This window comes from Ambystoma mexicanum, chromosome 5q, assembly GCF_040938575.1.
Source record: "Ambystoma mexicanum isolate Mex_15411 chromosome 5q, UKY_AmexF1_1, whole genome shotgun sequence".
NCBI classification, from domain to species: domain Eukaryota; kingdom Metazoa; phylum Chordata; class Amphibia; order Caudata; family Ambystomatidae; genus Ambystoma; species Ambystoma mexicanum.
Genome location: NC_090933.1, coordinates 526450851 through 526474728, shown reverse-complemented (window position 1 = coordinate 526474728; position 23878 = coordinate 526450851). Strand labels below are relative to the sequence as shown.

At 46.0% G+C, this 23878-nt stretch overlaps 6 non-coding genes across 6 annotated transcripts; 4 read left to right on the top strand and 2 right to left on the bottom strand.

Annotated features, from left to right (window-relative positions):
- The first annotated feature begins 6081 nt into the window (after nucleotides 1-6081).
- Nucleotides 6082-6154, top strand: TRNAA-AGC (transfer RNA alanine (anticodon AGC)). The gene has a single exon. It is a non-coding gene; the product is annotated as a tRNA-Ala (tRNA).
- A 583-nt stretch (nucleotides 6155-6737) lies between these two features.
- TRNAR-CCU (transfer RNA arginine (anticodon CCU)) lies at nucleotides 6738-6810 on the bottom strand. The gene has a single exon. It is a non-coding gene; the product is annotated as a tRNA-Arg (tRNA).
- Nucleotides 6811-7503: 693 nt separating this feature from the next.
- On the top strand, nucleotides 7504-7576 carry TRNAA-AGC (transfer RNA alanine (anticodon AGC)). Its single transcript has one exon. It is a non-coding gene; the product is annotated as a tRNA-Ala (tRNA).
- A 7160-nt stretch (nucleotides 7577-14736) lies between these two features.
- TRNAA-AGC (transfer RNA alanine (anticodon AGC)) lies at nucleotides 14737-14809 on the top strand. The gene has a single exon. It is a non-coding gene; the product is annotated as a tRNA-Ala (tRNA).
- Nucleotides 14810-15392: 583 nt separating this feature from the next.
- TRNAR-CCU (transfer RNA arginine (anticodon CCU)) lies at nucleotides 15393-15465 on the bottom strand. The gene has a single exon. It is a non-coding gene; the product is annotated as a tRNA-Arg (tRNA).
- A 7919-nt stretch (nucleotides 15466-23384) lies between these two features.
- On the top strand, nucleotides 23385-23457 carry TRNAA-AGC (transfer RNA alanine (anticodon AGC)). Its single transcript has one exon. It is a non-coding gene; the product is annotated as a tRNA-Ala (tRNA).
- Nucleotides 23458-23878: the final 421 nt, after the last annotated feature.

Below are 23878 nucleotides of genomic sequence, written 5' to 3'. Positions count from 1 at the left end.
TTTCCAACTTTCAGAATATCTCCGACTCTATCATTGGGGCAAGCAGGAAATTTTATGCATGTTACTGATATGATGTAAGGGGCCAAGGAGTAGGGGTTAGCCCCGCTATGCACACAGAGCAAGCAGAAAAATACATGCTCTCAAGACCAGGCCGCTCTCATTGAGTAAATTGGATGCATCATTCCGCAGGTGAAATGCCACAGCAATTGAGCACAGTCCAACATTGCTACTGCACACCAACACAACACATCATCCAGATAGATGCTAGCTGTGGTTGCATTCTAAGTTTTAAAACAGCACTGCCACACATGGAGCACGTGGGAGGGAGATTTTGTCAATAAAATCGGGAGAACTGAATATTCTGATTGGATTGCATTGGGGTAGAATTATTTTAGGAGGAAGACAGTAAAAAAAAAGAGCAATATTTTGGATAGAAAAAAACAGTCTCCGCCATAAATCAGGAGGGTTGGCATGAATGCACTACAGATGGTGCTGCTGCACGGTGTATACCAGTCGATGGCAAGCCATCAGATAGACAATGCACGAAAAAAGACGTGATGTTATTTTAAAACATGGGGAAGTTAAAACAAATTTAAACTGTCATGTCAATCAACACATGATTCAATCCATCAAACCGACAGCACAACAGGGTATCTCGATCAACACACAATGTCAAATCGAAGGCAAACTAAGCTCGTTATTAGCATCGTCCCAGACCATGGACCTCCCCATCATCCCTGTGCCAACAAAAGATTCAGATTAACGCAGTCAACTTTGTGTAGATATAAGAGCACCAAACTAAATTATAAAAAGAAAGACACCATCCCACAATGCAGCGGAAATGATACACCTTGAAAATTGAGCCACAATATTGTCTAGACTCGATTTAAACAAGGGATATCTTCAACTTGAACTTAGCCCGGAATCCAGATACGTCATAACCTTCCCAATACGCCTATGACTATTTCACTGCTCCAGGCATCTTAGTTTCGAATATCCTCAGCAGTTGAGATTTTTCAAGAAGAAATACAGAAAGTAATCTGACATATCTCAAACTGCATACACAACAGTGAGAATATCCTGGTATTTGGCACGTCCCAAAAATCTCATGATAACGCTCCACAGTGTGCATGGCCCTGGAAGAAGCACACCTCACCCGGAAGCGCAAAAAAATGTGAATTCAGTAAACACTCTGTGAAATTGTTTGTTAGCTAAAAGCATTACACAAGACCCAGTCAAAAAAAAGGCTTTAACGTCTACACCACATCCATCCTGTGTCACACAACTACGCTCCTTCCTGGGCCTGGCCAGCTAGTGCACGCACTACAATCAAGATTTTGCATCCATCAGCACACCCCTACAACATCTAGTCAAGAAAAATCATGAATTCATGTGGTCACGAAAATGTCAGTGTTTGAGAAAATATGCCATCCCATAGTATCATCTGTCTGCATGTTGTCCCTCAATCCCAACAGTCACACGATGGTCACAGTCGATGCGAGTCCAGTAGGCCTAGGAGTGATTCGGGCACAACACTCAGGTGATTCCGCCTCTCACAGATGCATTGCTTCATATGCCAGGTGAAGCCGCACGCAGACAGAACAGGCCTATGCACAAGCAGAAAAGTCTATCCATTGCATGGGGGTACAAACATTATCATCTGTTCCTGTTTGAAAAACAATTTGTGGTCAACCCTGACCATCAAGCTCTGACTACCATCTATGGCAAAGCAATGACTTGCATGCATCCACACATTGCCAGGTGGGGCTTGCATCTACAGGGCTATCATTTTGACATACTGCACAAGCCAACAAAACATGCAAATGGAGCAGATTGCCTATCTCGGGTACTCATCCCGTCGCATCACACTATTCCGTCAATAGTATATCATTTTATCACCTATGTAGTGCAACAAGGTTGACACGTCTGCTGCCAATATGATGAATCGAATTCCCGGGTACCAGTGGTCATGGGGTGAATATCAGTTTCTAAACCATCAATCAGCCCACACCTCTGATAGATACACCAGAATGGATCCGAACAGATTGGAATAAGCAAGTATACAATTAAAATTATAAACCGCCTTGTTTAATTTTGGTAACGTGGATGGAACAGCAGGCTTATCTCCTCTAAACATTGTGGATCATTGGTTAGTTGCAACACAGCAAAAATACAATTATTACCCAATGATAAAGGGAGTGTCCAGTCAAAGTTGATTACAAATATCTGCTTTATTATTAGCACAACAGACAGTAAAATAACACTACTAAATACAACCCACACTGTAAAGGAATGCAGAGGACAGACAGTTTCAAAGAAGGAAAAGGGATATACTCTGGATACTGACAGGAGGGTAGTCGGTATGGTTAATAACCGCAATAGTTTATTAAGGTTTCTTGGCTTCAGCAGAAGGGGAGAAAAGGATCTTAAAATGTCTCAAGGGGCCTTATGGGCAGGACCAGGGGGGATAGAACCAGAATGTACCTTTTGCTGTAGCTGTTCTTGTTGCTCCACAGGGTCGAAGCGGCTTCAGGACACTTCACAGGCTTCTGTGACAGAGTTTGAGATGGGAGTCAGCTGCCGGTATCAGGCGGCAGGACGGTTCAGTCAGCAAAGCTTGATGAACGTATGCAGGCTGTCCTACACAGGAACTCCGGTTCAGGAATCATTGTCTCTGTGCTGATCAGCAGTTCTGAAGTCCTTGTCGAGACGTCTCAGGTTTCTTTCAGCAACTGCGACTTGACAATGGTCACTGTTGAAGTTGGTTGTGAATCAAGGAACTTGAGTGGTTCGAAAAAATATCCTTCAAGGCGGGTGGCGATTGATGCTTGTCGTTGCACTTCTCCCAGCTTATTCAATGGACTTGTGTCGTCCTTTAAGGTGGATGACCCACAGCTAAGGAGTGTGCTACCTTGTCCTTTTGTTCACATCTGGCACTTCTTGTCCATGGATCTTGCTGAAAGGCCTAGCAGGGCATGATGTGTGTTGGCTGGGTACCGGTTCTGGAGCGGCTGGAGAGTCCTCCGAGTTCTTTTCTTCCCCTGTTCCATAGGAGAAGTTAAGAGGAGGGATATTGTTTCCCTCTTTGGAAATTCCTGGCATTCCTTCACTGGCGGAAGATGTAAGGCAGCCTGTACCTTCAGCCAGGATCCAAGGATGAGTTTTTCTTGCTACTTCTTATGTAGTCTTCAGATCTGCTAAAGAGGGTCTCTGATCCTCTTTTAAAGCTAAGTGGGCCACAGTGATTGGTGTAGGTTAAGCGTAACTTAGCGAGCCAACCCTGGGGTCCCTACTAACAATTTTCAGTATGCGTGAAGTCATCAGCATAGTGATTTGCAACAGGAAAAGGTAAAGGGGTGAAAACAGGAACAAGGGGTGTTCCTGAACAAATATGGCGAAAACCTCCTCTCAACAGAAAGAGCTCTGGGCTCACTCCCTTGTGATACTAAGTCCCACCCATTTGCCTGTCTGCTGTCTCTTTATTTAAATGTCCTCCCTGTGTGGTTCCTGTTAAAGCGGCATTTCGCTATTGAAGATGCTGAGAGACCAGATTCTCTGGCTCTTGCAACAAACTACATTCTCATACCTTATGAATGGGGTCCCCATATCGGGGGTGGCCTACTGCAATTAAAGAACCAGACACGACCGTTCACTGACATCGATACTGAGAGGAGGGAGCTGGCTTCAGGGTGACCCATTTACATGTGAAAGGTTGTTGAGTTGCCTGTCTCCTTTGTTATTCTCTGCATCCAGGCCCCATGTGGCCTGTTTGATGTACCCCCCTGTGGGTATGTAAATTGCTGCCGTAAGCTGCAGGGCCTAACAAAAGAGCAGGGAGCCTTTGTCAGTTAAGCAGGTTGACCATGGCTGGGGGAAGTTTAGCCTCCCCCTGCCTTACGATGATATTGCGCAGTCCTCTGCTGTCACATTGCAACTAAATATGACATGGCAGACTGTGCCTGTAGGCAGTGTCCAACCCAGAATACACAGCTCTATGAGTTTGTTGTGATGTGAGCATACGGAAATGTTTGTGGATTAGCCCAACACATTTTCCTGAGGTCAGTGTGCCATCATCCATTTAATTAAAAATGTCAAAAAAAGTCCAGGGGAGCCCACACTCATCATGCGTTTGGTCGAATTCCTCACCTATATTCTTGTAAAAAGTAAATCATTTAAGTATTGTAGAGGGAGGCCCCTTTCATGCCACTATTGTGCTGATATGCAATGTTTGTATGGCTCATTGATTAATGAGCAAAGTCCTTAAAGAGGTGAAGTGTTTCGGCCTCAGGGATAGCATAGACCCTGGTGAGATTTGGACACAAATGGTCAGTGAGTGGACAGACTTAACATACCAACAGAAATGACCACTGAGGTGTTGGGGTAGAAACACATTGGTCTCTTGAGCTGCCCTTTGGATAGTTTTACCAAACCGTGATGTGTTAATTGCAGACTATTTATGGTGTTAATAGGGCAAAGGGCCCCTCAAGTAAGGTACGTACTCCGATGGAGTGTTTGAGATCACCAGTCCCGGCATTGCTTTGGATGCCTTCGGGTTTTGTATAGATATGCCGCCCCATAGGCACACACTATAGGACAAAGAAATGGCCACGCCTGGGGCCATGGGAGCATACTGGGAAATAAAAACAAGGGAATGTTGAGCAATGAAATTGCTGAGGACACAGACCGAGGACATTAAACAAAGACAATTCCCTTTTACCAACGACTGCTAGACTGGAACATCTGCTGTGGTGGGGGATTGTGGACTTGGAGAGAAACCTGTACCCCGGGATATGTGTGTACTTCGTCTGAATGCACAATGGCATGTGCAGGAGAGTAGTCAAGTTACCATTACCCTCTCTTTTTGCATCCACTCAATTATTTACTGCCTTCCCCCTTTTCTTCCTGTCCTTTTTCAATATGCGCCACCTAAAAACTATTCAATTTTGTTAAAGCCTGGAGGATGATGACATGACAGGAAGGACACAGCTTCTGGATGTTCATTAGTTATCTACCCAACCATTTTCTACCCATGGCCATGCTAATCACTGGGGCCATTTCCACCCATTACTTGCCCCTCCCCACCCAAAACACATCCTTCTGGGATCTCTTTGCTCTTTCCAGCATTAACATCAAACTGTGGCCTGTCAGTGCTATTTGTAAGCGGTCTGCTGACAGTTAATGGTTTAACTTCAGCTGTAAATGCAATACTGGTGTAATAAAAATGTCTTAACCACTTGATTTATATATGTTCCTTGCACTGAAGTGTTAAAACAAGCAATGGAAAAGCCAACAGGCTTGACTTGGGTATAGGCAGTTGCCACAGGCACTGTTATCGGTTCCATGTGATAATGTCCCCGCAAAAATGCTGCCATGCAAATAAGTCCCTGGAAAATTGCTGTTTTTTGCAGAGACATTATTACATGGAACATGCGGGGGACACCCCTGCAACCCCAAAAAACTTTTTTTTGTCCGGGATTGTGCCCTCTGCCGCCACCAATGTGCCTAGGTCCAATGTGCAGGTTTGTACCATTGTGGCATTGCCCGATACAATGTGTACTTTTTCTTCTTTTATCCTTTTTTACTTTCCTTAGCAATTCTGGTGTGAACGGCTACGGAGAACGCATTTGACCATAATAAGGATAAACACGGTGCGTTTATCATTTGGGAAAAGAGAAAACAGCATACGAATCATTAGAAGGCATTGATATCAATATATTTCAAGGATCGCCTTAAACATTGTCTCACACTCCTTATAGATATGGAGCAACTTTTTCCGCTTGAAGTCTTTCTTCCACGTTAGGTTTTATTTGCCCCGATTGTCGGTCCGCTTCGGCAGTGCTTCCAAAATAGAACACATGGGATTTATAGTCGTGGCAGTGCAGTGCAACTAGCAGAGGACTGGCTGCAGCATTGCCTTGTGTGACGTGCACAGGCACTTCCTGTCTGTGGAAGGGGATACTTAGAAAAGGGCTACATGTGCTCCTATGAAGACCTCAGTGCAGTCAACTGTCATCTGTGAGTTCACAGAGTAATGTGCTATTCGACAACCAGGAAGAGAAACTAGGTGCCGCTTAACAGGAAGGGGAATTAGCTCAGATGGTAGAGCGCTCGCTTAGCATGCGAGAGGTAGCGGGATCGATGCCCGCATTCTCCAGCAAGACGCTTTTTCTTCATTTTCACTATTTTATTCAAAACTCACCAATCGTCGCAAATAAAGGCATGTGCTCGCTTCTGGGTTTTTTTTACTATCATCCTAAAAGTCTTCCGTCCACTTTCTGCTATCCCAAAGAGTCATCCGCGCGAGGGCCGGCAACAGGCGCATTGCATGGCATTGGTGACATATTCAGGAAATTCCACTTTGATGCCACCCAGGGCTGTTAACCTTTTATTTCATTTCAATACGATGCTTCGAATAATTGGTTCAAAGTGCGCAGCCTTTGCTCTTTTATTTCGTTTTCATCGGAGCAGGTCGGAGCTGGCAGAAGAGTGAGCCCTGTCTGCAGGAGCTCAGATTCCAGAAAGCATATTTTCCCTGTCTTTCTTACCACTCATCTGTGTCTCTTCGCTGACATGAGGGGTTGCTACACTCTGCAGTCTCCCGGCATTTAAAGTCTGCTACCAGCAGAGCACGTTCTGGACTTCACAGCGCCCAGCAAAGTACTAGCCTGCGCCCACCCCCTACTACCGCAAAAACCTTTTGCATGCTTTGGCAGAAGTGTGAACAAAATGCCACGAACCACCCCAGATGGGACTCGAACCCACAATCCCTGGCTTAGGAGGCCAGTGCCTTATCCATTAGGCCACTGGGGCCACTCGACAGAGAAGGGGAAAGTTCTTTCTTTTCCTCTTCTCTCACTGGAGTCACGGGTACTGGCCCACTGAAAAGGGCAAGTTGGCTCACGTCCAAAGCTGCAGTGTCCCAGCACACGCGGGCAAAAGGCACCTGCTTGCACTCGGCTGGACACTTCCGCTTTATGGGACACACGATGGAAAGTGGACTCAATTCCCAGACCTAACTCTTACCTGTTTGGTATTCTGACGCTCGATTGTAAAATATGGCCAGCTGGTAAAAATGACAAAGGGCACTCCAGCGCTGGTCCTTTGGCTGCAGGCGGCGTGTCAGCGGCCTAAAACAGCAAGAAATAGCGAGAGAAATAAAGTGAGAAGCAAGCACCTTTTCAATTGGGCTCTCGGGTCTATGGCACTGGTGTGCAGCCTCTTGATCACAAGCGCAGGTCCAGCGTGAAAGGGCGTGGGAGTGGAGTCACTCTGCTATTAATACCTGGTTGGCCAATCCTCATTGCAATGGATGGCCATCTGCAGCTTTACTTGTAGCTCCACTGAAGGTATTTTGTTTTGGGCAAAGGGGTGAGATTGTGATTTCCCCTGCGGCAGATGAAGAGAAAGGGCTTTATGCACTACAGGTCCCTGGACAGCAAGCAAGTGTGAGCCGGAGACTGTGCTTCAGCTCTGAAGCAGTGTATCGAGAGCCTTCGTGGAGGAGGGGAATTAGCTCAGATGGTAGAGCGCTCGCTTAGCATGCGAGAGGTAGCGGGATCGATGCCCGCATTCTCCAGCAAGACACTTTTTCTTCCATTTGACTATTTTATTCAAAACTCAAATTCTCCCAAATGAGGCATGCGCTGCTTGCTTCAGGGTGCTTACTATCATCCCAAAAGTCTTCCGTCCATTTTCTACTATCCCAAAAAGTCAGATTTTAAGTACAGATTTTAACATTGCTTATGCACCAGAATAGTAACAGATCTTTTGCCCCTCCGCCACCATCTCTGAAGTTAGCACCTCTCCCAACATTTGAAGAGTCAGCCCCCACCCCTCTGCCCTGCCACCACCCATCACCCTGTCGAAATGTAGGTAGGTTGCGCACCTCACGTGACCTCTCTTGCATTAGAGGGCGCTCAACTATTTTAAGTAACCCCCCCCTGCCTTTACATCAAATCTCTACTGCTGATGAAACACAGGAAACAAGTGCTAAAAGAACAGCCTGACATGGGTATGACTTCCCTAGTGAAAGACTTTGCCCGGCATTCGGGCAATCCTGCACGCCTGTTGGAGAGAGGATAATTTTAGATCGGTGCTGAGCACCTCAAACAAACATGACACCATCAAGGGAGAAGAAACTCAACACGTAGAGTTCCCAAGACAAGATCCAAAGCGAAATCCTCCAACGTCTCAAAGATGGCCTCCCTCACTTAAAAGATAGGCAGATGCGCCAGCCCACGCAGGGGGCGCTAGAGACGCAGCTCACATAGCGGGCCGCCCCTCTGGCTGCCCCCTGCGTGGACTCGCCTCCTCTAGGGAGGAGGCAGTCAGGGTGCCCCCAGAGGGTCCAGCCGGAAACGGCTGCACCTTCGGGGGCTTAAATAGCCAGGGGTGGAGAGCGCAAGACCTCTCATCTAGCCCTGGCAGCAGTGGAATCCAGGGCAGGCCGTTCTCGCAAGAACGGAATGGTGTGAGATGGCTCACAGTCTTTTGGACATGGGACTTTGTAAGGCGGGATTGGCAGAGCCACCCGGCTAAGGACCATGGTTGGTGCCAGGCAGTCATAAGACCTGAGCAGGGGTGGGGGGGGGCGCCCCCATAAGATGATTCCAAATTATGCGACCATATGTTTTTTCCAATAAAATGTTATATATGTTTCCAACTTTCAGAATATCTCCGACTCTATCATTGGGGCAAGCAGGAAATTTTATGCATGTTACTGATATGATGTAAGGGGCCAAGGAGTAGGGGTTAGCCCCGCTATGCACACAGAGCAAGCAGAAAAATACATGCTCTCAAGACCAGGCCGCTCTCATTGAGTAAATTGGATGCATCATTCCGCAGGTGAAATGCCACAGCAATTGAGCACAGTCCAACATTGCTACTGCACACCAACACAACACATCATCCAGATAGATGCTAGCTGTGGTTGCATTCTAAGTTTTAAAACAGCACTGCCACACATGGAGCACGTGGGAGGGAGATTTTGTCAATAAAATCGGGAGAACTGAATATTCTGATTGGATTGCATTGGGGTAGAATTATTTTAGGAGGAAGACAGTAAAAAAAAAGAGCAATATTTTGGATAGAAAAAAACAGTCTCCGCCATAAATCAGGAGGGTTGGCATGAATGCACTACAGATGGTGCTGCTGCACGGTGTATACCAGTCGATGGCAAGCCATCAGATAGACAATGCACGAAAAAAGACGTGATGTTATTTTAAAACATGGGGAAGTTAAAACAAATTTAAACTGTCATGTCAATCAACACATGATTCAATCCATCAAACCGACAGCACAACAGGGTATCTCGATCAACACACAATGTCAAATCGAAGGCAAACTAAGCTCGTTATTAGCATCGTCCCAGACCATGGACCTCCCCATCATCCCTGTGCCAACAAAAGATTCAGATTAACGCAGTCAACTTTGTGTAGATATAAGAGCACCAAACTAAATTATAAAAAGAAAGACACCATCCCACAATGCAGCGGAAATGATACACCTTGAAAATTGAGCCACAATATTGTCTAGACTCGATTTAAACAAGGGATATCTTCAACTTGAACTTAGCCCGGAATCCAGATACGTCATAACCTTCCCAATACGCCTATGACTATTTCACTGCTCCAGGCATCTTAGTTTCGAATATCCTCAGCAGTTGAGATTTTTCAAGAAGAAATACAGAAAGTAATCTGACATATCTCAAACTGCATACACAACAGTGAGAATATCCTGGTATTTGGCACGTCCCAAAAATCTCATGATAACGCTCCACAGTGTGCATGGCCCTGGAAGAAGCACACCTCACCCGGAAGCGCAAAAAAATGTGAATTCAGTAAACACTCTGTGAAATTGTTTGTTAGCTAAAAGCATTACACAAGACCCAGTCAAAAAAAAGGCTTTAACGTCTACACCACATCCATCCTGTGTCACACAACTACGCTCCTTCCTGGGCCTGGCCAGCTAGTGCACGCACTACAATCAAGATTTTGCATCCATCAGCACACCCCTACAACATCTAGTCAAGAAAAATCATGAATTCATGTGGTCACGAAAATGTCAGTGTTTGAGAAAATATGCCATCCCATAGTATCATCTGTCTGCATGTTGTCCCTCAATCCCAACAGTCACACGATGGTCACAGTCGATGCGAGTCCAGTAGGCCTAGGAGTGATTCGGGCACAACACTCAGGTGATTCCGCCTCTCACAGATGCATTGCTTCATATGCCAGGTGAAGCCGCACGCAGACAGAACAGGCCTATGCACAAGCAGAAAAGTCTATCCATTGCATGGGGGTACAAACATTATCATCTGTTCCTGTTTGAAAAACAATTTGTGGTCAACCCTGACCATCAAGCTCTGACTACCATCTATGGCAAAGCAATGACTTGCATGCATCCACACATTGCCAGGTGGGGCTTGCATCTACAGGGCTATCATTTTGACATACTGCACAAGCCAACAAAACATGCAAATGGAGCAGATTTCCTATCTCGGGTACTCATCCCGTCGCATCACACTATTCCGTCAATAGTATATCATTTTATCACCTATGTAGTGCAACAAGGTTGACACGTCTGCTGCCAATATGATGAATCGAATTCCCGGGTACCAGTGGTCATGGGGTGAATATCAGTTTCTAAACCATCAATCAGCCCACACCTCTGATAGATACACCAGAATGGATCCGAACAGATTGGAATAAGCAAGTATACAATTAAAATTATAAACCGCCTTGTTTAATTTTGGTAACGTGGATGGAACAGCAGGCTTATCTCCTCTAAACATTGTGGATCATTGGTTAGTTGCAACACAGCAAAAATACAATTATTACCCAATGATAAAGGGAGTGTCCAGTCAAAGTTGATTACAAATATCTGCTTTATTATTAGCACAACAGACAGTAAAATAACACTACTAAATACAACCCACACTGTAAAGGAATGCAGAGGACAGACAGTTTCAAAGAAGGAAAAGGGATATACTCTGGATACTGACAGGAGGGTAGTCGGTATGGTTAATAACCGCAATAGTTTATTAAGGTTTCTTGGCTTCAGCAGAAGGGGAGAAAAGGATCTTAAAATGTCTCAAGGGGCCTTATGGGCAGGACCAGGGGGGATAGAACCAGAATGTACCTTTTGCTGTAGCTGTTCTTGTTGCTCCACAGGGTCGAAGCGGCTTCAGGACACTTCACAGGCTTCTGTGACAGAGTTTGAGATGGGAGTCAGCTGCCGGTATCAGGCGGCAGGACGGTTCAGTCAGCAAAGCTTGATGAACGTATGCAGGCTGTCCTACACAGGAACTCCGGTTCAGGAATCATTGTCTCTGTGCTGATCAGCAGTTCTGAAGTCCTTGTCGAGACGTCTCAGGTTTCTTTCAGCAACTGCGACTTGACAATGGTCACTGTTGAAGTTGGTTGTGAATCAAGGAACTTGAGTGGTTCGAAAAAATATCCTTCAAGGCGGGTGGCGATTGATGCTTGTCGTTGCACTTCTCCCAGCTTATTCAATGGACTTGTGTCGTCCTTTAAGGTGGATGACCCACAGCTAAGGAGTGTGCTACCTTGTCCTTTTGTTCACATCTGGCACTTCTTGTCCATGGATCTTGCTGAAAGGCCTAGCAGGGCATGATGTGTGTTGGCTGGGTACCGGTTCTGGAGCGGCTGGAGAGTCCTCCGAGTTCTTTTCTTCCCCTGTTCCATAGGAGAAGTTAAGAGGAGGGATATTGTTTCCCTCTTTGGAAATTCCTGGCATTCCTTCACTGGCGGAAGATGTAAGGCAGCCTGTACCTTCAGCCAGGATCCAAGGATGAGTTTTTCTTGCTACTTCTTATGTAGTCTTCATATCTGCTAAAGAGGGTCTCTGATCCTCTTTTAAAGCTAAGTGGGCCACAGTGATTGGTGTAGGTTAAGCGTAACTTAGCGAGCCAACCCTGGGGTCCCTACTAACAATTTTCAGTATGCGTGAAGTCATCAGCATAGTGATTTGCAACAGGAAAAGGTAAAGGGGTGAAAACAGGAACAAGGGGTGTTCCTGAACAAATATGGCGAAAACCTCCTCTCAACAGAAAGAGCTCTGGGCTCACTCCCTTGTGATACTAAGTCCCACCCATTTGCCTGTCTACTGTCTCTTTATTTAAATGTCCTCCCTGTGTGGTTCCTGTTAAAGCGGCATTTCGCTATTGAAGATGCTGAGAGACCAGATTCTCTGGCTCTTGCAACAAACTACATTCTCATACCTTATGAATGGGGTCCCCATATCGGGGGTGGCCTACTGCAATAAAAGAACCAGACACGACCGTTCACTGACATCGATACTGAGAGGAGGGAGCTGGCTTCAGGGTGACCCATTTACATGTGAAAGGTTGTTGAGTTTCCTGTCTCCTTTGTTATTCTCTGCATCCAGGCCCCATGTGGCCTGTTTGATGTACCCCCCTGTGGGTATGTAAATTGCTGCCGTAAGCTGCAGGGCCTAACAAAAGAGCAGGGAGCCTTTGTCAGTTAAGCAGGTTGACCATGGCTGGGGGAAGTTTAGCCTCCCCCTGCCTTACGATGATATTGCGCAGTCCTCTGCTGTCACATTGCAACTAAATATAACATGGCAGACTGTGCCTGTAGGCAGTGTCCAACCCAGAATACACAGCTCTATGAGTTTGTTGTGATGTGAGCATACGGAAATGTTTGTGGATTAGCCCAACACATTTTCCTGAGGTCAGTGTGCCATCATCCATTTAATTAAAAATGTCAAAAAAAGTCCAGGGGAGCCCACACTCATCATGCGTTTGGTCGAATTCCTCACCTATATTCTTGTAAAAAGTAAATCATTTAAGTATTGTAGAGGGAGGCCCCTTTCATGCCACTATTGTGCTGATATGCAATGTTTGTATGGCTCATTGATTAATGAGCAAAGTCCTTAAAGAGGTGAAGTGTTTCGGCCTCAGGGATAGCATAGACCCTGGTGAGATTTGGACACAAATGGTCAGTGAGTGGACAGACTTAACATACCAACAGAAATGACCACTGAGGTGTTGGGGTAGAAACACATTGGTCTCTTGAGCTGCCCTTTGGATAGTTTTACCAAACCGTGATGTGTTAATTGCAGACTATTTATGGTGTTAATAGGGCAAAGGGCCCCTCAAGTAAGGTACGTACTCCGATGGAGTGTTTGAGATCACCAGTCCCGGCATTGCTTTGGATGCCTTCGGGTTTTGTATAGATATGCCGCCCCATAGGCACACACTATAGGACAAAGAAATGGCCACGCCTGGGGCCATGGGAGCATACTGGGAAATAAAAACAAGGGAATGTTGAGCAATGAAATTGCTGAGGACACAGACCGAGGACATTAACCAAAGACAATTCCCTTTTACCAACGACTGCTAGACTGGAACATCTGCTGTGGTGGGGGATTGTGGACTTGGAGAGAAACCTGTACCCCGGGATATGTGTGTACTTCGTCTGAATGCACAGTGGCATGTGCAGGAGAGTAGTCAAGTTACCATTACCCTCTCTTTTTGCATCCACTCAATTATTTACTGCCTTCCCCCTTTTCTTCCTGTCCTTTTTCAATATGCGCCACCTAAAAACTATTCAATTTTGTTAAAGCCTGGAGGATGATGACATGACAGGAAGGACACAGCTTCTGGATGTTCATTAGTTATCTACCCAACCATTTTCTACCCATGGCCATGCTAATCACTGGGGCCATTTCCACCCATTACTTGCCCCTCCCCACCCAAAACACATCCTTCTGGGATCTCTTTGCTCTTTCCAGCATTAACATCAAACTGTGGCCTGTCAGTGCTATTTGTAAGCGGTCTGCTGACAGTTAATGGTTTAACTTCAGCTGTAAATGCAATACTGGTGTAATAAAAATGTCTTAACCACTTGATTTATATATGTTCCTTGCACTGAAGTGTTAAAACAAGCAATGGAAAAGCCAACAGGCTTGACTTGGGTATAGGCAGTTGCCACAGGCACTGTTATCGGTTCCATGTGATAATGTCCCCGCAAAAATGCTGCCATGCAAATAAGTCCCTGGAAAATTGCTGTTTTTTGCAGAGACATTATTACATGGAACATGCGGGGGACACCCCTGCAACCCCAAAAAACTTTTTTTTGTCCGGGATTGTGCCCTCTGCCGCCACCAATGTGCCTAGGTCCAATGTGCAGGTTTGTACCATTGTGGCAGTGCCCGATACAATGTGTACTTTTTCTTCTTTTATCCTTTTTTACTTTCCTTAGCAATTCTGGTGTGAACGGCTTCGGAGAACGCATTTGACCATAATAAGGATAAACACGGTGCGTTTATCATTTGGGAAAAGAGAAAACAGCATACGAATCATTAGAAGGCATTGATATCAATATATTTCAAGGATCGCCTTAAACATTGTCTCACACTCCTTATAGATATGGAGCAACTTTTTCCGCTTGAAGTCTTTCTTCCACGTTAGGTTTTATTTGCCCCGATTGTCGGTCCGCTTCGGCAGTGCTTCCAAAATAGAACACATGGGATTTATAGTCGTGGCAGTGCAGTGCAACTAGCAGAGGACTGGCTGCAGCATTGCCTTGTGTGACGTGCACAGGCACTTCCTGTCTGTGGAAGGGGATACTTAGAAAAGGGCTACATGTGCTCCTATGAAGACCTCAGTGCAGTCAACTGTCATCTGTGAGTTCACAGAGTAATGTGCTATTCGACAACCAGGAAGAGAAACTAGGTGCCTCTTAACAGGAAGGGGAATTAGCTCAGATGGTAGAGCGCTCGCTTAGCATGCGAGAGGTAGCGGGATCGATGCCCGCATTCTCCAGCAAGACGCTTTTTCTTCATTTTCACTATTTTATTCAAAACTCACCAATCGTCGCAAATAAAGGCATGTGCTCGCTTCTGGGTTTTTTTTACTATCATCCTAAAAGTCTTCCGTCCACTTTCTGCTATCCCAAAGAGTCATCCGCGCGAGGGCCGGCAACAGGCGCATTGCATGGCATTGGTGACATATTCAGGAAATTCCACTTTGATGCCACCCAGGGCTGTTAACCTTTTATTTCATTTCAATACGATGCTTCGAATAATTGGTTCAAAGTGCGCAGCCTTTGCTCTTTTATTTCGTTTTCATCGGAGCAGGTCGGAGCTGGCAGAAGAGTGAGCCCTGTCTGCAGGAGCTCAGATTCCAGAAAGCATATTTTCCCTGTCTTTCTTACCACTCATCTGTGTCTCTTTGCTGACATGAGGGGTTGCTACACTCTGCAGTCTCCCGGCATTTAAAGTCTGCTACCAGCAGAGCACGTTCTGGACTTCACAGCGCCCAGCAAAGTACTAGCCTGCGCCCTCCCCCTACTACAGCAAAAACCTTTTGCATGCTTTAGCAGAAGTGTGAACAAAATGCCACGAACCACCCCAGATGGGACTCGAACCCACAATCCCTGGCTTAGGAGGCCAGTGCCTTATCCATTAGGCCACTGGGGCCACTCGACAGAGAAGGGGAAAGTTCTTTCTTTTCCTCTTCTCTCACTGGAGTCACAGGTACTGGCCCACTGAAAAGGGCAAGTTGGCTCACGTCCAAAGCTGCAGTGTCCCAGCACACGCGGACAAAAGGCACCTGCTTGCACTCGGCTGGACACTTCCGCTTTATGGGACACACGATGGAAAGTGGACTCAATTCCCAGACCTAACTCTTACCTGTTTGGTATTCTGACGCTCGATTGTAAAATATGGCCAGCTGGTAAAAATGACAAAGGGCACTCCAGCGCTGGTCCTTTGGCTGCAGGCGGCGTGTCAGCGGCCTAAAACAGCAAGAAATAGCGAGAGAAATAAAGTGAGAAGCAAGCACCTTTTCAATTGGGCTCTCGGGTCTATGGCACTGGTGTGCAGCCTCTTGATCACAAGCGCAGGTCCAGCGTGAAAGGGCGTGGGAGTGGAGTCACTCTGCTATTAATACCTGGTTGGCCAATCCTCATTGCAATGGATGGCCATCTGCAGCTTTACTTGTAGCTCCACTGAAGGTATTTTGTTTTGGGCAAAGGGGTGAGATTGTGATTTCCCCTGCGGCAGATGAAGAGAAAGGGCTTTATGCACTACAGGTCCCTGGACAGCAAGAAAGTGTGAGCCGGAGACTGTGCTTCAGCTCTGAAGCAGTGTATCGAGAGCCTTCGTGGAGGAGGGGAATTAGCTCAGATGGTAGAGCGCTCGCTTAGCATGCGAGAGGATCGATGCCCGCATTCTCCAGCAAGACACTTTTTCTTCCATTTGACTATTTTATTCAAAACTCAAATTCTCCCAAATGAGGCATGCGCTGCTTGCTTCAGGGTGCTTACTATCATCCCAAAAGTCTTCCGTCCATTTTCTACTATCCCAAAAAGTCAGATTTTAAGTACAGATTTTAACATTGCTTATGCACCAGAATAGTAACAGATCTTTTGCCCCTCCGCCACCATCTCTGAAGTTAGCACCTCTCCCAACATTTGAAGAGTCAGCCCCCACCCCTCTGCCCTGCCACCACCCATCACCCTGTCGAAATGTAGGTAGGTTGCGCACCTCACGTGACCTCTCTTGCATTAGAGGGCGCTCAACTATTTTAAGTAACCCCCCCCTGCCTTTACATCAAATCTCTACTGCTGATGAAACACAGGAAACAAGTGCTAAAAGAACAGCCTGACATGGGTATGACTTCCCTAGTGAAAGACTTTGCCCGGCATTCGGGCAATCCTGCACGCCTGTTGGAGAGAGGATAATTTTAGATCGGTGCTGAGCACCTCAAACAAACATGACACCATCAAGGGAGAAGAAACTCAACACGTAGAGTTCCCAAGACAAGATCCAAAGCGAAATCCTCCAACGTCTCAAAGATGGCCTCCCTCACTTAAAAGATAGGCAGATGCGCCAGCCCACGCAGGGGGCGCTAGAGACGCAGCTCACATAGCGGGCCGCCCCTCTGGCTGCCCCCTGCGTGGACTCGCCTCCTCTAGGGAGGAGGCAGTCAGGGTGCCCCCAGAGGGTCCAGCCGGAAACGGCCTGCACCTTCGGGGGCTTAAATAGCCAGGGGTGGAGAGCGCAAGACCTCTCATCTAGCCCTGGCAGCAGTGGAATCCAGGGCAGGCCGTTCTCGCAAGAACGGAATGGTGTGAGATGGCTCACAGTCTTTTGGACATGGGACTTTGTAAGGCGGGATTGGCAGAGCCACCCGGCTAAGGACCATGGTTGGTGCCAGGCAGTCATAAGACCTGAGCAGGGGTGGGGGGGGCGCCCCCATAAGATGATTCCAAATTATGCGACCATATGTTTTTTCCAATAAAATGTTATATATGTTTCCAACTTTCAGAATATCTCCGACTCTATCATTGGGGCAAGCAGGAAATTTTATGCATGTTACTGATATGATGTAAGGGGCCAAGGAGTAGGGGTTAGCCCCGCTATGCACACAGAGCAAGCAGAAAAATACATGCTCTCAAGACCAGGCCGCTCTCATTGAGTAAATTGGATGCATCATTCCGCAGGTGAAATGCCACAGCAATTGAGCACAGTCCAACATTGCTACTGCACACCAACACAACACATCATCCAGATAGATGCTAGCTGTGGTTGCATTCTAAGTTTTAAAACAGCACTGCCACACATGGAGCACGTGGGAGGGAGATTTTGTCAATAAAATCGGGAGAACTGAATATTCTGATTGGATTGCATTGGGGTAGAATTATTTTAGGAGGAAGACAGTAAAAAAAAAGAGCAATATTTTGGATAGAAAAAAACAGTCTCCGCCATAAATCAGGAGGGTTGGCATGAATGCACTACAGATGGTGCTGCTGCACGGTGTATACCAGTCGATGGCAAGCCATCAGATAGACAATGCACGAAAAAAGACGTGATGTTATTTTAAAACATGGGGAAGTTAAAACAAATTTAAACTGTCATGTCAATCAACACATGATTCAATCCATCAAACCGACAGCACAACAGGGTATCTCGATCAACACACAATGTCAAATCGAAGGCAAACTAAGCTCGTTATTAGCATCGTCCCAGACCATGGACCTCCCCATCATCCCTGTGCCAACAAAAGATTCAGATTAACGCAGTCAACTTTGTGTAGATATAAGAGCACCAAACTAAATTATAAAAAGAAAGACACCATCCCACAATGCAGCGGAAATGATACACCTTGAAAATTGAGCCACAATATTGTCTAGACTCGATTTAAACAAGGGATATCTTCAACTTGAACTTAGCCCGGAATCCAGATACGTCATAACCTTCCCAATACGCCTATGACTATTTCACTGCTCCAGGCATCTTAGTTTCGAATATCCTCAGCAGTTGAGATTTTTCAAGAAGAAATACAGAAAGTAATCTGACATATCTCAAACTGCATACACAACAGTGAGAATATCCTGGTATTTGGCACGTCCCAAAAATCTCATGATAACGCTCCACAGTGTGCATGGCCCTGGAAGAAGCACACCTCACCCGGAAGCGCAAAAAAATGTGAATTCAGTAAACACTCTGTGAAATTGTTTGTTATCTAAAAGCATTACACAAGACCCAGTCAAAAAAAAGGCTTTAACGTCTACACCACATCCATCCTGTGTCACACAACTACGCTCCTTCCTGGGCCTGGCCAGCTAGTGCACGCACTACAATCAAGATTTTGCATCCATCAGCACACCCCTACAACATCTAGTCAAGAAAAATCATGAATTCATGTGGTCACGAAAATGTCAGTGTTTGAGAAAATATGCCATCCCATAGTATCATCTGTCTGCATGTTGTCCCTCAATCCCAACAGTCACACGATGGTCACAGTCGATGCGAGTCCAGTAGGCCTAGGAGTGATTCGGGCACAACACTCAGGTGATTCCGCCTCTCACAGATGCATTGCTTCATATGCCAGGTGAAGCCGCACGCAGACAGAACAGGCCTATGCACAAGCAGAAAAGTCTATCCATTGCATGGGGGTACAAACATTATCATCTGTTCCTGTTTGAAAAACAATTTGTGGTCAACCCTGACCATCAAGCTCTGACTACCATCTATGGCAAAGCAATGACTTGCATGCATCCACACATTGCCAGGTGGGGCTTGCATCTACAGGGCTATCATTTTGACATACTGCACAAGCCAACAAAACATGCAAATGGAGCAGATTTCCTATCTCGGGTACTCATCCCGTCGCATCACACTATTCCGTCAATAGTATATCATTTTATCACCTATGTAGTGCAACAAGGTTGACACGTCTGCTGCCAATATGATGAATCGAATTCCCGGGTACCAGTGGTCATGGGGTGAATATCAGTTTCTAAACCATCAATCAGCCCACACCTCTGATAGATACACCAGAATGGATCCGAACAGATTGGAATAAGCAAGTATACAATTAAAATTATAAACCGCCTTGTTTAATTTTGGTAACGTGGATGGAACAGCAGGCTTATCTCCTCTAAACATTGTGGATCATTGGTTAGTTGCAACACAGCAAAAATACAATTATTACCCAATGATAAAGGGAGTGTCCAGTCAAAGTTGATTACAAATATCTGCTTTATTATTAGCACAACAGACAGTAAAATACCACTACTAAATACAACCCACACTGTAAAGGAATGCAGAGGACAGACAGTTTCAAAGAAGGAAAAGGGATATACTCTGGATACTGACAGGAGGGTAGTCGGTATGGTTAATAACCGCAATAGTTTATTAAGGTTTCTTGGCTTCAGCAGAAGGGGAGAAAAGGATCTTAAAATGTCTCAAGGGGCCTTATGGGCAGGACCAGGGGGGATAGAACCAGAATGTACCTTTTGCTGTAGCTGTTCTTGTTGCTCCACAGGGTCGAAGCGGCTTCAGGACACTTCACAGGCTTCTGTGACAGAGTTTGAGATGGGAGTCAGCTGCCGGTATCAGGCGGCAGGACGGTTCAGTCAGCAAAGCTTGATGAACGTATGCAGGCTGTCCTACACAGGAACTCCGGTTCAGGAATCATTGTCTCTGTGCTGATCAGCAGTTCTGAAGTCCTTGTCGAGACGTCTCAGGTTTCTTTCAGCAACTGCGACTTGACAATGGTCACTGTTGAAGTTGGTTGTGAATCAAGGAACTTGAGTGGTTCGAAAAAATATCCTTCAAGGCGGGTGGCGATTGATGCTTGTCGTTGCACTTCTCCCAGCTTATTCAATGGACTTGTGTCGTCCTTTAAGGTGGATGACCCACAGCTAAGGAGTGTGCTACCTTGTCCTTTTGTTCACATCTGGCACTTCTTGTCCATGGATCTTGCTGAAAGGCCTAGCAGGGCATGATGTGTGTTGGCTGGGTACCGGTTCTGGAGCGGCTGGAGAGTCCTCCGAGTTCTTTTCTTCCCCTGTTCCATAGGAGAAGTTAAGAGGAGGGATATTGTTTCCCTCTTTGGAAATTCCTGGCATTCCTTCACTGGCGGAAGATGTAAGGCAGCCTGTACCTTCAGCCAGGATCCAAGGATGAGTTTTTCTTGCTACTTCTTATGTAGTCTTCAGATCTGCTAAAGAGGGTCTCTGATCCTCTTTTAAAGCTAAGTGGGCCACAGTGATTGGTGTAGGTTAAGCGTAACTTAGCGAGCCAACCCTGGGGTCCCTACTAACAATTTTCAGTATGCGTGAAGTCATCAGCATAGTGATTTGCAACAGGAAAAGGTAAAGGGGTGAAAACAGGAACAAGGGGTGTTCCTGAACAAATATGGCGAAAACCTCCTCTCAACAGAAAGAGCTCTGGGCTCACTCCCTTGTGATACTAAGTCCCACCCATTTGCCTGTCTGCTGTCTCTTTATTTAAATGTCCTCCCTGTGTGGTTCCTGTTAAAGCGGCATTTCGCTATTGAAGATGCTGAGAGACCAGATTCTCTGGCTCTTGCAACAAACTACATTCTCATACCTTATGAATGGGGTCCCCATATCGGGGGTGGCCTACTGCAATAAAAGAACCAGACACGACCGTTCACTGACATCGATACTGAGAGGAGGGAGCTGGCTTCAGGGTGACCCATTTACATGTGAAAGGTTGTTGAGTTTCCTGTCTCCTTTGTTATTCTCTGCATCCAGGCCCCATGTGGCCTGTTTGATGTACCCCCCTGTGGGTATGTGAATTGCTGCCGTAAGCTGCAGGGCCTAACAAAAGAGCAGGGAGCCTTTGTCAGTTAAGCAGGTTGACCATGGCTGGGGGAAGTTTAGCCTCCCCCTGCCTTACGATGATATTGCGCAGTCCTCTGCTGTCACATTGCAACTAAATATGACATGGCAGACTGTGCCTGTAGGCAGTGTCCAACCCAGAATACACAGCTCTATGAGTTTGTTGTGATGTGAGCATACGGAAATGTTTGTGGATTAGCCCAACACATTTTCCTGAGGTCAGTGTGCCATCATCCATTTAATTAAAAATGTCAAAAAAAGTCCAGGGGAGCCCACACTCATCATGCGTTTGGTCGAATTCCTCACCTATATTCTTGTAAAAAGTAAATCATTTAAGTATTGTAGAGGGAGGCCCCTTTCATGCCACTATTGTGCTGATATGCAATGTTTGTATGGCTCATTGATTAATGAGCAAAGTCCTTAAAGAGGTGAAGTGTTTCGGCCTCAGGGATAGCATAGACCCTGGTGAGATTTGGACACAAATGGTCAGTGAGTGGACAGACTTAACATACCAACAGAAATGACCACTGAGGTGTTGGGGTAGAAACACATTGGTCTCTTGAGCTGCCCTTTGGATAGTTTTACCAAACCGTGATGTGTTAATTGCAGACTATTTATGGTGTTAATAGGGCAAAGGGCCCCTTAAGTAAGGTACGTACTCCGATGGAGTGTTTGAGATCACCAGTCCCGGCATTGCTTTGGATGCCTTCGGGTTTTGTATAGATATGCCGCCCCATAGGCACACACTATAGGACAAAGAAATGGCCACGCCTGGGGCCATGGGAGCATACTGGGAAATAAAAACAAGGGAATGTTGAGCAATGAAATTGCTGAGGACACAGACCGAGGACATTAAACAAAGACAATTCCCTTTTACCAACGACTGCTAGACTGGAACATCTGCTGTGGTGGGGGATTGTGGACTTGGAGAGAAACCTGTACCCCGGGATATGTGTGTACTTCGTCTGAATGCACAATGGCATGTGCAGGAGAGTAGTCAAGTTACCATTACCCTCTCTTTTTGCATCCACTCAATTATTTACTGCCTTCCCCCTTTTCTTCCTGTCCTTTTTCAATATGCGCCACCTAAAAACTATTCAATTTTGTTAAAGCCTGGAGGATGATGACATGACAGGAAGGACACAGCTTCTGGATGTTCATTAGTTATCTACCCAACCATTTTCTACCCATGGCCATGCTAATCACTGGGGCCATTTCCACCCATTACTTGCCCCTCCCCACCCAAAACACATCCTTCTGGGATCTCTTTGCTCTTTCCAGCATTAACATCAAACTGTGGCCTGTCAGTGCTATTTGTAAGCGGTCTGCTGACAGTTAATGGTTTAACTTCAGCTGTAAATGCAATACTGGTGTAATAAAAATGTCTTAACCACTTGATTTATATATGTTCCTTGCACTGAAGTGTTAAAACAAGCAATGGAAAAGCCAACAGGCTTGACTTGGGTATAGGCAGTTGCCACAGGCACTGTTATCGGTTCCATGTGATAATGTCCCCGCAAAAATGCTGCCATGCAAATAAGTCCCTGGAAAATTGCTGTTTTTTGCAGAGACATTATTACATGGAACATGCGGGGGACACCCCTGCAACCCCAAAAAACTTTTTTTTGTCCGGGATTGTGCCCTCTGCCGCCACCAATGTGCCTAGGTCCAATGTGCAGGTTTGTACCATTGTGGCAGTGCCCGATACAATGTGTACTTTTTCTTCTTTTATCCTTTTTTACTTTCCTTAGCAATTCTGGTGTGAACGGCTACGGAGAACGCATTTGACCATAATAAGGATAAACACGGTGCGTTTATCATTTGGGAAAAGAGAAAACAGCATACGAATCATTAGAAGGCATTGATATCAATATATTTCAAGGATCGCCTTAAACATTGTCTCACACTCCTTATAGATATGGAGCAACTTTTTCCGCTTGAAGTCTTTCTTCCACGTTAGGTTTTATTTGCCCCGATTGTCGGTCCGCTTCGGCAGTGCTTCCAAAATAGAACACATGGGATTTATAGTCGTGGCAGTGCAGTGCAACTAGCAGAGGACTGGCTGCAGCATTGCCTTGTGTGACGTGCACAGGCACTTCCTGTCTGTGGAAGGGGATACTTAGAAAAGGGCTACATGTGCTCCTATGAAGACCTCAGTGCAGTCAACTGTCATCTGTGAGTTCACAGAGTAATGTGCTATTCGACAACCAGGAAGAGAAACTAGGTGCCTCTTAACAGGAAGGGGAATTAGCTCAGATGGTAGAGCGCTCGCTTAGCATGCGAGAGGTAGCGGGATCGATGCCCGCATTCTCCAGCAAGACGCTTCTTCTTCATTTTCACTATTTTATTCAAAACTCACCAATCGTCGCAAATAAAGGCATGTGCTCGCTTCTGGGTTTTTTTTACTATCATCCTAAAAGTCTTCCGTCCACTTTCTGCTATCCCAAAGAGTCATCCGCGCGAGGGCCGGCAACAGGCGCATTGCATGGCATTGGTGACATATTCAGGAAATTCCACTTTGATGCCACCCAGGGCTGTTAACCTTTTATTTCATTTCAATACGATGCTTCGAATAATTGGTTCAAAGTGCGCAGCCTTTGCTCTTTTATTTCGTTTTCATCGGAGCAGGTCGGAGCTGGCAGAAGAGTGAGCCCTGTCTGCAGGAGCTCAGATTCCAGAAAGCATATTTTCCCTGTCTTTCTTACCACTCATCTGTGTCTCTTCGCTGACATGAG